The following is a 13,310-nucleotide window of genomic DNA, read 5'->3' on the forward strand; positions in this document are numbered from 1 at the left end:
TGCATGCATGAATCATAGATTGTACATTTATTATGTTACTTCAGCATATGCAGCAAATAATATTAGAGGCCATAAAGTGCTATACCCTTTTAAAATTTTACATTACTCGACTCACTGATTTTCTGTAACAGGGAATATCACAAGTAGAAATATCTCATAGACTTTCTTCCCCATCTTTCCCTTACAATGAGTGATTTTTCATCTGGTCACAGGAATTCACTGTCTGCTACAGCTGTATATCATCACTGCTTTCTTCCTGGTTAAGCTTTCTGATCAAGCTACAGGAAAGGAAGAGAAAATTACTGGAAACATAATCCCATTGCAACACTCCATGTCCTGAGCCCATAAAGCACTAAGTATTCAGGCCATGTTTCAAAGAAATTGGAAGTAGACTTACATGAAGTTATTTCCTAAATACAAGTCCCCTTTACACCAGTCCTTCTTTCAAGGGCATGTTAATGGAGTCCCAGCAGAAGACTGAGATTTGAAGTGATGAGTAGTGTTTCACTGCTAGCAAAGGAAGTGACGGAAACAAGGAAAAGTCTAATGTTATCATCAAATATTTCTCAAGTGAATTAATGTGTTTATGCTCATATTAAATCTTTTCTTGTGCTGAAGTTTAGTGTGACTTGGTATTGGGATATCAATCAATTTATCATGTGGGAAGGCTGGAGCTAAATACACACATGCGTATGCACTGCCTTTTAAAGTTTTTATTTACTTAACGCAATGCTATAGCAAAAGGAGTACTTTAATGATGACCACAGGGCTGCAGTGGCAAAGTGTGGTGCATGGCAAATGAAAAAGTAGAGTATGTCCTCTGCTGAAGGTGAGAGAAGACATGCACAGATAAATCAAGCATGGTATTTTTACAGGAGGAGATAAGGTTGGAGCCATTCCTCCCTATGTGTTCTTTCTTTGTTCTTATTCTTGTACAGTCTGTGACTGTCTTATACCTCCTTGTTATTTGCATAGCATGTGGGATATTTTACATATGTCCTATACAAATTCTTTGTTCTCTTTCAGCCATTATTTTTGCCGCTGTTGGTGTTTGCGGTCAGCTCTGCCTTTGTGACAAAGTTTGAGAGGATGGTCCAATAAATGCCAGCTCTCGTATCTGTCTCCTTTCTCAGTCTGATTCTTGTTAGTGTCAGTGATATTCTAGCATTGACTTCAAAGGGGGACAAGTTGGTTACTTGGACATACCCTGCTGGGCAAAGGCCAAGAAGAAACCCTAGTGAAAGAGGGGGCTATAAAAGGGGTTCCTGCTGGTTGCTTGATACATTCATTCAAAACATGTGGATAGCTTAAAACAGCTGTTTCTGTGCCTTGGATGCCTCTTAGCAAACTGCTAACACTCCCATGTCACACATACCAATTTAAGGTCAATGAAACAGTGGTTACAGGGCCTCTGAGATCCCTCCCATCCATGCGTGGTTTTGTGTTCTCTGTCAGGAAGACCATGAATTCATCTCTGTGAGCCATCTTCTATATCCAAGTATTAAAATAGGAAAACTTTTTGAGAATGATGATGAAGGTATGAAAGTATGATCTTCTGAAAGTAACTGATAGGAAATGGGGGTTGTGAATAAATGAAAAGTTCTGTTTTACATCACAACATGCATTATATGCTGATAGATCAGAGAAATTATTGTACTAGGTCATATTGAAATATGATAGCATTTACATTGTTTCCTTGTGCATATCTATTTATAAAATTGGTACAACTGCACAGGTAAAAACGCATGTACTTTTTTTTAAGAGATGCAAATACCTATTTATGTCATCTTCCCCCTTTGAAAATAGCTTGTTTCAAACAATCCAATAAAACAAGTCACAATTGGGGTGACATTATTCCCCAAGGAATGCTGGAATGCTTGAATTTATGATTCCTGATATTTTGACTAGATGAGCTCTACTTCTGTCTTGCTTTATTGCCTATATTTAGTTTATTCTTGTCTCACTAATCTCTTCTACAGATAATTGCACCATGCCCATATCATATCATATATCATAGAATGTCTTGGTTTGGAAGGGACCTTAAAGATCATCTAGTTCCAATCCCCCTGCCATGGGCAGGGACACTAGACCAGGTTGCTCAAAGCCCCATCCAACCCTTTATTTTTATTTTTAATTTTTATTTTTATTTTTTATTTTTTATTTTTATTTTCAAGCTGGTGGTTTGATGGGGAGAGGAGAAATTGCTTTTTATTTATTGTTTTATTTATTTTTTGCAGAACAGAAATTAAAAATATGTTACTCATTGGTTTTAGAGGGGAAAACAAAACAAAACTGTGATTAAGTGTTAATTGCTTTTTCCATTGGGTCATTTCATATCTTTTTGTCTGGAATGCTGATACCTGAATCAGTATTTTCCTTCATAGTAGGCATAGTATAGCCTATAAAATTAAAGTTGTGTGTTCAAGCTTCCCATTTCCTTGTGTAAAAAGTAAAACCTCCACATGAGGTCCTCTCGAAGGAGAGAACTCCCTGGAGAGCCAACATAATTGTGATAGGCTAGCATTACTTTTTATGACTTAATGTTTTTACTTATATTGGACTCTTACCATGAGTTTTAATGACTATCTGTACCAGTCCTTTATTTTTAGAATCATAGAATAATTTGGATTGGAAGGGACATTCAAGGGTCATCTAGTCCAACTCCCAATAATAAGGCTCAAAATCTCATAGTTCTTCTGAGTAGAGGTGTGTTGGTTTTGCGTGGCAAGGTTTTGGTAGCGGGGGGGCTACAGGGGTGGCTTCTGTGAGAAGCTGCTAGAAGCTTCCCCTGTGTCTGACAGAGCCAATGCCAGCCGGCTCCAAGACGGACCCGCCGCTGGCCAAGGCCAAGCCAATCAGCGCCTCTGTGATAACATATTTAAGAAATGAAAAAGACAGTTAGAGAGCGCTTTTGCAGCCAGAGAGAGGAATGAGAAGATGTAAGAAACTCTGCAGACACCAAGGTCAGTGCAGAAGGGAGGGGGAGGAGGTGCTCCAGGCGCTGGAGCAGAGATCCCCCTGCAGCCCATGGTGAAGACCATGGTGAAGCAGGCTGTGCCCCTGCAGCCCACGGAGGGAGGATGAGGGGGTGTAGAGATTCCACCTGCAGCCCCTGGAGGACCCCACACCAGAGCAGGTGGAGGCACCCGAAGGAGGCTGTGGCCCTATGGGAAGCCCATGCTGGAGCAAGCTCCTGGCAGGACCTGTGGACCCATGGAGAGAGGAGCCCACGACGGAGCAGGTTTGCTGGCAGGACTTGTGACCCCATGGGGGACCCACACTGGAGCAGTCTGCTCCTGAAGGTCTGCACCCTGTGGGAGAGACTCACGTTGGAGCACTTCGTGAAGGACTGTCTCCCGTGAGAGGAACCCCACGCTGGAGCGGGGGAACAATGAGTCCTCCCCCTGAGGATGAAGAAGCGGCAGAAACACCGTGTGAGGAACTGACCGTAACCCCTACTCCCCGTCCCCCTGTGCTGCTGAGGGGGGCGGAGGTTTAAGCTGGGAGTGAAGTTGAGCCCAGGAAGATGGGAGGGGTGGGGGGAGGTGTTTTAAGAGTTGATTTTATTTCTCATTCCTCTACTCTGTTTTGCCTAGTAATAAATGAGATGAATTTTCTCTCTAAGTTCAGTCTGTTTTGCTCGTGACGATAATTAGTGAGTGATCTCTCCCTGTCCTTATCTCGATCCATAAGCTTTTTTTTTTTTCATTGTACCTTTTCTCCCCTGTCTAATGAAGGAGGTGAGTGATAGAGCGGCTCTGGTGGGCACCTGACCCTCAGCCAGGGTCAACCCACCACAAGAGGTTATCTTCCAGCAAAAAGTAGTTCCACGAAAGCAAACTAAACAATGTGTTTAAAATTAAGTGTGTGTGTGTATATATATATACACATATATACGATTTGCTAGTTTGTGGCTTAACTACTTTGTGGTTCCAAGCAGTCAGATGTTCACCGTTTGCTAGGTATGCAACATTGTGTAGTATACAGAGAACAGTAAGCAGTGCAGAATAAAATGGAAAGCAAAATGTAGCCATGCTGCAGTGAAGCTTGAAAATAGAAGTATTTCATAGTGAGTAAATCAGGAAGTAAAAGCAGCCATAACAAAGTTAGCAGCTTTCTTGTAAGCTGCATTGTCTCTGGAATTAGTCAAAGCCAAGAACACTCACATAAATTAATCACAGTATCTTGAATTGATATGGCTTTAAGAATGAAAGCATATCTTGCATTCTGGGATGGGCAGAAACAGAGCAAATCTGGGCCAAAATTGGAAGATATGTCTTCCTCTTCCCTAAATAATTAATTTTATCGGTCTGTAATGCACCCTTCTGAGGTGCCAATCATACTCTGTAGGCTTTGACACTATCTAGAATTTAAAAAAAAAAAAAAAAGTAACTAGTGAAATATAGGGTGTATAAACTTCCCAAATTGTGTATTTTCTTCTTACAAAGGTCTAGCTTGACTTAAAAAACTAAGGTCTTTGGAGGGAATAGTTTGTTCTGAAACTTAAAATGTTGAATTGTTTCATTTGGGACCTATAGATTTTGTGTGGCGTTTAATAAAGTGATAAAAGATGTTGTCTATATCTGATATAATTCATAAGAAAAGAAAAAAGTATAAATAAAAATACCATCCCAAAGGGATTTTAACTCCCAGTCTTCAATGTGTGTGGCTGGTTTTTTGTTTATTAGGCTATACAATTAAGCACATAAGCTTAAGTGTGAAGATTTTTGAATGTTAATTTTACCACTGGAGGGAGCCCATATTCCAGAAATGCTGTAGGGAAAAAAAAAATTTATAATTTTAAAAGGAAAAAAAAAGTGCACTTTTATGATATTATACTTTTTTCCCTGGTGCTGAATTTGCATATATGCAGAATTTCTGATATACTTACTATACTGTTAATTTTTATTCCTTCCACATAATGTGGAAGTTAAAGGTCGGAAGTCAGAAAACCAGAGTTGCCTCTCTCTTTTCCAAAATGAAATACTTTGTAAAAAAAATAATTACCTTAGTTTTAACACTGGAGTAAATAGGTCCACCAGTAGACTTCTAGATGAGTGTAGTTCCAGAGTTTGCAGAGTCTTTGACTTATTTTTCAAGTCGACTATCATTAAGTTTCATTTTTCATAATAATAATAATCTTCTAATCTAGTTGGACTTGCTAGTATGATTTTTCATCTTTTGAGACCTCTGACTTTTTGAATATGATCTTGAGTTAATCTGTTCTAAAGCACAGTTCAAATGTCTAGAAAAGTTACCAGTGTAATGTTGTTTGTCATCATCTTATAATAACCAGTCGACAGGCAAGAAGCTATTAAAGCTTTCTTCTCCCTTGTGGGTTATTTGATTTGTCATTCTCCATTTTTGCAGCCTGTGTACTCAAACCAATTTGTGATAACACGACCAGAAAGCTAAATTCAGTAAAGAGTTCATGCTGACATTGTTATTCCACACAAGAGGCCTAGGAGGGAGAGATAATGCTATAATTCAGATAACATGATGAAATGAGATCTTGTATCACAAAGACTTTGGTGGATGAAGAAACATAAGCATCTCCTCTTTTTATATAAATTAGAAGATGTGGGGTCATGCTGAAGTTGCATCTGCTACTTTTATTTAACTGGTTTTGCAGACAATTCAGCTGAACTGAGGCTTAGGGAGATGGTTGAATTACAAGGCATCCACTCAACACGTATTTTAAGAATTTAGATTTATTTTGGCAGGTAGTTTTTATTTCAAATATTCGAAGTAGGTCAGAAGAAAAACATGCAATGAGCTATATTTATCACAGCAGATACTTTAAAAGTAAATTGCATAAGTCTGAAAGAGTTTTAAGTTTCTATAATTAAATTGACATTGATTTGCTGAATATTTCAAAGAATCACTTTTTGAGAACATGGGACAGCCCAGAATAGCCTTGCTTTTAGCAGTGAGACCATAGACACTAACAGTAGTTTATAGTGGATAAGCTCATTTCCTACCTATTTTATTTCAAATATTCTGCATTTTCAATTAATTGTGTGCCATTTCTTATCTTGATATTTGAAATGGAATATTCCTATTCTGTTTGTTCTTATTTTTACGTAAATGTATCATAGCCTTGCTAGAATTAAAGTTTGTGTTTTTACATGCGTATTGCACACTGGTAACTGAATTTAGCTTGCGTGTTGTATTTTTCTGAATGTGCTTCAAGGAAACTTGTATTTATATGAAAAATAATGTACCAAGTCAAATTCAATGAAAATGAAGGTAGAATTTAGTGTATTGAAGAAATTAAAGAGGAATTATTATCTTGTAAAGCCATATTGAATGGAGGTCAGAGAGATATGTGTTTTAGAAACTATCATTCTGTACTGTCAAATCTGAGGATTTTTTTCTTGAAAAGTTTATTCTGGTAAGTCATGGGCAAATTGTTTCATTCATTCTTGCTAGTTTGTTCTGGAAAACGTGTACTGAGATGAATACCTGCAAATTTTAATGAAGTAAATTGGCAAAATAGCAGATAAAGAAAAATAAACTGCACCTTAATTAAGTAGAAATGAAGTTAGTATAAATATTGACATTGAGAGTTTCAGATTGTTTCCTTGGTTTTGAGGTAAACAATGGTTGCAGAGTGGTTCTTTTTTATTTGCACAGTTAGAACCTTTGCTACCTAGAATGTGCTATTAAACATGAAGGAATTCCACTTTCAAGCAGCTTTCTGATGTCTCCTTACTATCAGGTACATTTATCCTCATAACAGCTCTTCAATGAAATTTAAAGTGAAATAAATAGAGTATCTGGCTTATGTAGAGTTCTTTTGATGTAGACCTTTCAAACAGTTCAGCCAAAGAGTTTATTTTCATTAGGACCAGGTAGAGAAACTGAGGTGTAAACCTGACAAAAGCCCAAATCAAAAGTAGTATTTCCAGAATCCAGGTCCAGCTTAATTCATTAGCCTCCTTAGCATTAGCATACCTTGGTCACCATCCTCACATACTGTGGAAAATCACAGGTTAAACGTGCCTAACGCTGCTTGCACTTTATACCTCTAAAACCTCATTTATTTTATTAAAGCAAATCTGTGTTACTCCTCAGTCGTGCTCTTGGTCTTCCTTCCTTAGTGGATCTATAGAAAATCAGTATTGGCAATGTTTTCAATATTGTTTATATCCTTGCTTCACAAGTATTTTATCAAAAGATCAGTTCCAAATCAAAAAGATCTGAAAAAGCAGATGGTGTACTGTCATTTTTCAGGCAGGAGGTACAGGAGAGGCCTTTGTGACCTTGACCCCAAATTAGATGTTCCAGGGGTTTTCCTGAATGACCTTCTCTCTCTCCAGAAATTTGATATAAAAATCTTTCTCTGTTTTCTGGAATAACTTTTGGGGTACAGCAAAGATAGGAATTGGTCATGAAATTTTGAAAGAAAGCTCATACCAAAAGTCTGTTTTTAATGCATGGGATATTAAAAAAAAAAAAAATAAAAATCCTTGATTAACTCTTCATGTGGTGCGAAACTGAGTTTTCATTGTCTGAGCAGAGGGAAGAGAAAAGCTGAAAAAACAAAAAGAAAGAAAATCAGATTGAAGAAACTTTCCCTTGCAGGGGAACAGGAAAGATATATGGGGGAGACTGTATATCCCAAATACCATGAAATCAGAGTAGAAACCTGCTAATTAAGTGTCTTGAACAGAAAGACTACTCAAATTTCTGTCCTATCCCAGAAGAACAAATTCATTTCTATATTTGTCTTTACAATAGATACCTCCTTGAGAAATTGTTCTCTCTTACATACTGCAAAAGACCAAAGAGTTTTCTTTAACAGCTTTTTATCTACCAACTATTAGTGCTTTGTTTTAGGCCTAGGCATTTTTTTGCTGATCCCAGAAATTCTTTGAAGATAAAGGTCTAAACCAGAAAGATATCCTTCTTGTGTGCTCAAGATAGTTCTGTATTTCATTTTTGCTCCTGTCATCTCTAGTTTGCAAGTATACTTACAGCATTCAAAACCACCTAAGTGCTGGACACTTATAATTCGAAACATGGGAAACTTATTTGTAGTCCCAAACATTTTTAAATAGATAAGATTAAAAAAATATATATTATAAAGCTACCCCGATTTTAATATTAAAACTAAGAATTTATGCATATATCATTACAATCCATTCTTTTGCATTTGGGCACAGATTAAGCAAGGTTGAGTTTGCCTGCACAAAGGAAGAGGGAACAATGTGTTTTTCGAAATTCATCCACTATTTGTGTTGCAGTGACTTTACAAATGAACCCCAGTCATCTGCAAGGTCTAATTGTCTCCATTGCTGAGCTGTAAGGTGCTTCTTTTTTTTCCTCGTAAGATGTTGTGCCTGACACAATATTAACAGTGCACATGAAAGCTTTTGGTTCATTGTGAATTGCAACACTTTGCATGTGACATAAAATGCAGTCTGGAGCCCAGTATGTTTTTGAGACTTTAAAAAACTTAGAAGGGCTAGTTACAGAAAAAGTATAAATTAATTGTCCTGATTTGAATGTAATGTGTATTTTTAAGTTTGCTTAGGCCCTGTACTAATTGATGTGCTGTGGCAAGCAGATCTCAAAAGGAAATTTGAAAAAGAGGCCAATGCAGTTGTTTGTTTGGGAGGACATCTAAATGACCTGAGATTATTGAGTAGACTATGTAAGTGACAGGAAATTTTCTTGAAATGATGATGAAAAGATTCTTTGGTTTTGTTGCTGACTGTATCAGTGAGTCATAGACAGGCCAGTCATAACCTCTTTGTATCTGAGTTTTGTAAAATTATTATAAGTATCTATCTAATTCAGAGATTGAGCTAAATTAGTATTTGGAATGTATTGAAGTCTTTTAACCAAACTGTTTCTAAAAATATAAAACATTAAAATAAATTATGTGAAAATGTAGCTGTTTAAAATAGTATTGAGAATGTATTGATTTGTTTTTTAAATTGCAAGAGGGGGGGGAAAAAAACAAATTAAAGGTTATGTAACAAAAGAACAAAATGGAAACCCAAATTATGCAGCCATCTGCAGGACATATTTTAATGACTATCACTGCACTATTTTTATAGATTTTTGAATCCTTTAGAAAGCCAACTGTTATTTACAAGCTGGCCGTATTAAGTGGCAAGGAATAGCTGTGGCTTTGGTTTCTAGATGATTAAACAAAACAAAGTCGATGTTGATTAGAGATTTAGGAAGTTATATGAGCTGTTCTTTGTGACAGTGAAGTAAGTATTGTATAATGGAAATGAATACAGCTTTGCATTTTAAAGAAAGGCAGCAAATTGAAGAGTGAAATTAAGGTGTAAGATATTTGACTTCATGGAAATATCCTATTTCAAAATAGCAGTAAGATAATAGAAACTTAAGAACATGGTTCTTTAAAAGGACTGTGGTTGAAATGACAGCTGTAAGGCTTGCTTGTTAGCAGACTAATAGAGCCTTTCCCTTCCTTCACAAGTTATCTATTTATTCATTTCTTTGACATTGTAACACATATTCTTTTTAATATATAAAAAAAATACACTCCCCCCCCCCCCCCCCCCCCCGTTTCCTGAGGTCTTCATAAAAAGCACCAAAGACCACTAAAGGAATACCGAAGCAAAGGGATTTTTAGTTATCACTGAATAGCCTTGTCTCTTTGTGGCTGGGGGCATCATCTCATCCTTTCGTCCACACAGGGGAGTTCTGCAGTTTGCTGTTGGTGCACTACAGAAGTGATACAGCAGGATATGGGCAGAAGGCAATCCCAGCCTTTTGTCCACAGACTCACTCAGAATATAATTTTCATCTTAACAGTGCTTAGATGGTTACAGGAATATTTCATTAGAGAGTAGAAATATGTTTTGTGGCTAGAAAGCCACAATTGTTTCTAATAATTTCAGATCTTTTTATCTGGAATGCTGATACCTGAATCAGTATTTTCCTTCATAGTAGGCACGAAATTTGTAATTATTTCTAATTTGGAGTGCATGATTTAATTATGTGGCTACTACTATGAAGGATTTATCATATAAGGATACTAAGGATTTGGGTTTATTACATTTTTAGAATGTCTACTCCATTTGGAAACTTCATTTATATCACAGCCCTTGCTTATCTGGGTCCCACTAGACTGAGGCCATTACACAGAGTGTAGCAAATAACATAAGAAATAATTCTGCTATGGACAGAAATGGTCCTACCTTCCTTTCGCTTATTTGTTCTCACTAGCTATTGTATACTAACATCAGGTTTTGTGTAGTCCTGTGGTGAGCTGGATCAGGGAACTGATGTGGTAGAAAATGACCGTACTTTAAAGTTTCCAGTTTTATAAATTCACTAATCCATCTTGGCAAAAGATGTGATGAATGCAAGCAAAGGAGGTAGTAGGGGTTAGTCCTGAGTGGGGAGGTTAGGAAATGGGGAGGTGAGATTGCCTCTTTTTACAGAAATGTAGTCTTTTGTTGGATTGAAGTCACTGCTTTGCCTACAACCAGAGCAAAGAGGCTAAGTACATAAAGTTAAAGAAAGAATACAGAGTTTCTATGTGAAAAAACTGGTGAGGTTTTTTTCCCCTAGCATTTATTTAGAAGAACTAAAGCAATTGATGGTAAAGTGGGTTTACTTTCACTGTAATAATGGTCCATTTGTAGCAAAATTGAAAAAAGTTTCACCAAAACTGAAACATTAAAACACATACATTTGAGCTTTTTTCACTGGGAACAATCTGCCCTGCTTTTAAGAATCATGTGATTTATTCTGCTGGAAGGAGCAACATCATTTTCTGTAGTTTCTCTGTATTTTTGGAGTGTCCACACAGTTAAATGGCTTTCCTCAGAGTAAGGGTTCTTTCTTGAAATTTCCCATTACTCCTTCAAACCTTTGCTATTAAAAATAGCAAGTAACTATGAGGTCCTTTAGCACCCGCTATAGGCAGGAGTTCACATTCCTGTGCTCCTGTGTGCAGCAACAGCAGCAACCATAAGAAATCTTTGAGAAAAGCCCTGCCACAGCCAGTGACTCTTGAAACATCAGAAAAATGCGTTTGCTGATGAATTCCGTCTACATAAGTAGCAACACAATGAAGAAATATTACAAATGTGAGAAGGAAGAATAAAACCACAAAATATTTCATTTTTAAACATGCAAAAAAAATAAAGTGTCTGCATTAAGAAGCATCAGAGAATTTAAAAGTAATTTAATATCTTTTTCCATAGCCCAGTCTTTGCAGTGTCATGTTGTTAAGCAATAAATAATGGAATTTTTGCAGGAAAGACATCTTATACTTTCAAATCAGTGACATAAATCTAACCGTATGGATTAGGAAGTCATCCTTATCTACTTACAGTCTAATCTGCTGATGATACATAGTGTTTTCTGTTGTCATTTCTTTAATATGGTAGGAGATGAGGAACCTATCAGTCATTTCCAGATTACCTTCAATAAGGTTTTCAGAATGCTCTTTTAATGAGGGTAATTTTTAACAGAAAATTGTGTACAACTGCCTGACATGAGTGATGAAAGTCCACTGAAGAAAAAAATCAAAGGTGACTTGACAAGAGCCTGCGTGCTATCTGTTACTCTAGTCTTACTCCTCATGTCTAGTCCATAATCTTACTTCACATATCAGAAAAATGCATGTCCAGAATTTCTGCAGATCAATGGAAGCACGCCCAGCCAAATATTAAAGAGTTAAAGAGTTATATAGCCAAATGAATTATATGAGAATTATAGCCAAATGTTCATATTAACGTGTTTGAAAATTATGACTGCTTAAATGTGACTTCTTGATAATAAAAGCTGATAGTTTGTGCATAACTTTTGGTCTCGTACAATTTCCTTTTTTATATTTTAAAGTGGTTAATGCATCACATGATGTGATGTCCCTTGTTGTTCCTGCTGTGATTGGTTTTACACTGGTTTGTACACCTTAAACTTTTCATTGCATCGCTGCGATACAGTGGTTTTTTAATAGAGTCAATAGTACAATATATTTGGGGATTCAGTCCTTTATTACAGCTCTGAATATTAGGAAGACAGGCTGGAGAGAAGACCTGAGGAGGAAGAGGCTGTGTTTTTCTCATTCATCTCCTTTGTAGGTAATGTTGAGATTGTGAAGTCCTGTTTTGCCTGATGAGTTGCATGAAGTAACAGTATCTTACCAGGATTAAAGACTGATTGTGTCAAGAAATTACTTATTAGGTATGGTACTTTTTAGCACTTGGTGTGATTTTTACAAAGTTAGTTATATAAACAAAACCATAAAAAAATAGATAAAGTTTTCTTATAAGATGGCCTTTTTAAAACTAAAGCAGTGCTGCATGACAGTAATGGCTATTGAAATATTTTTCAACTTAGAAGGCAAAATTTGGGAGCTTTTTATATAACCAATGAATCCTATATAATGGCTATATAACGTTAACTCATTTATGTAATGGTGTTGTGACTAACAAGTCAAGATCCTTGAGTATTCAATAAGAATAAAAAGGAGCCCCCTCCCTTTCAACTTTGTACTATGTTAATACACGGTTTTCAATGCAAAACAGCTATATCAACTGTGAAGACAACAGCAGCTGCAAAGGTAGCAGAGATCTAGCAATATAATCACAAAGAGCGCAATAAATTGATCCCTTGTGTTTTCTCATAAGTATACATTCTGTTGCTTAGATAACTCTACATTGTCAGGAATAATTTATGAAAATAAACTATTCAGTGTCAAGAGGACTGTATTCATTGAAGTGATAGGGCTTGGCAAGACAGCAAAAATGTTTTTTTTTAATATATCTGTGATGCTATATTTTTAATCTGGTAAGGAGCAAATTATCTCGTCAGATGACTGTCTTGTTAGTGTCACTTTTGATGAGCCAAATGTGAAGGTTTTGACATGTTTTAAAACTCTCATGTATTGTATGTAGAAGGAAAGAAAGAGAGAGAGGAAAAAAAAGGAAAGTATTTTCCAGACAGAATGAAAACCCAGCACCCCAATTTTCGGAGTATATTGATGGCATATCTAAATGCAATTGGGAATGATAGTAGAAACAACTGCGGCTAACTAGTTTCTTCACTTTTTTATTTATAGGGAGGCAGACAAAGCTAGGGGTTTTTTGGCATTGTGAGACTGGGTTTTATACTGTGTTTTGAAGACTATGATAGTTACATTATTGTATACAATATAATGTAATTTACTAAGTAATATTATATTTCCTTTTTTTCCTAAAAAAAAATTTAAATATAAAAATATAGTAGCTGATTGGAAATATCCACATCTATACATCATTGAGGATTTTTCTGTTATTTTTTGTGTTGCTTTGAAAGAAAGTGCCTCATGC

At 36.4% G+C, this 13,310-nt stretch overlaps 1 protein-coding gene across 1 annotated transcript in view; it reads left to right on the forward strand.

The window, feature by feature from the left end:
- ZNF385D (zinc finger protein 385D) overlaps positions 1–13,310 on the forward strand; it is a 429,859-nt gene that overhangs the window by 195,675 nt on the left and 220,874 nt on the right. The window lies entirely within an intron of this gene.

This window comes from Balearica regulorum, chromosome 2, assembly GCF_011004875.1.
Source record: "Balearica regulorum gibbericeps isolate bBalReg1 chromosome 2, bBalReg1.pri, whole genome shotgun sequence".
Taxonomy (NCBI): Eukaryota; Metazoa; Chordata; class Aves; order Gruiformes; family Gruidae; genus Balearica; species Balearica regulorum.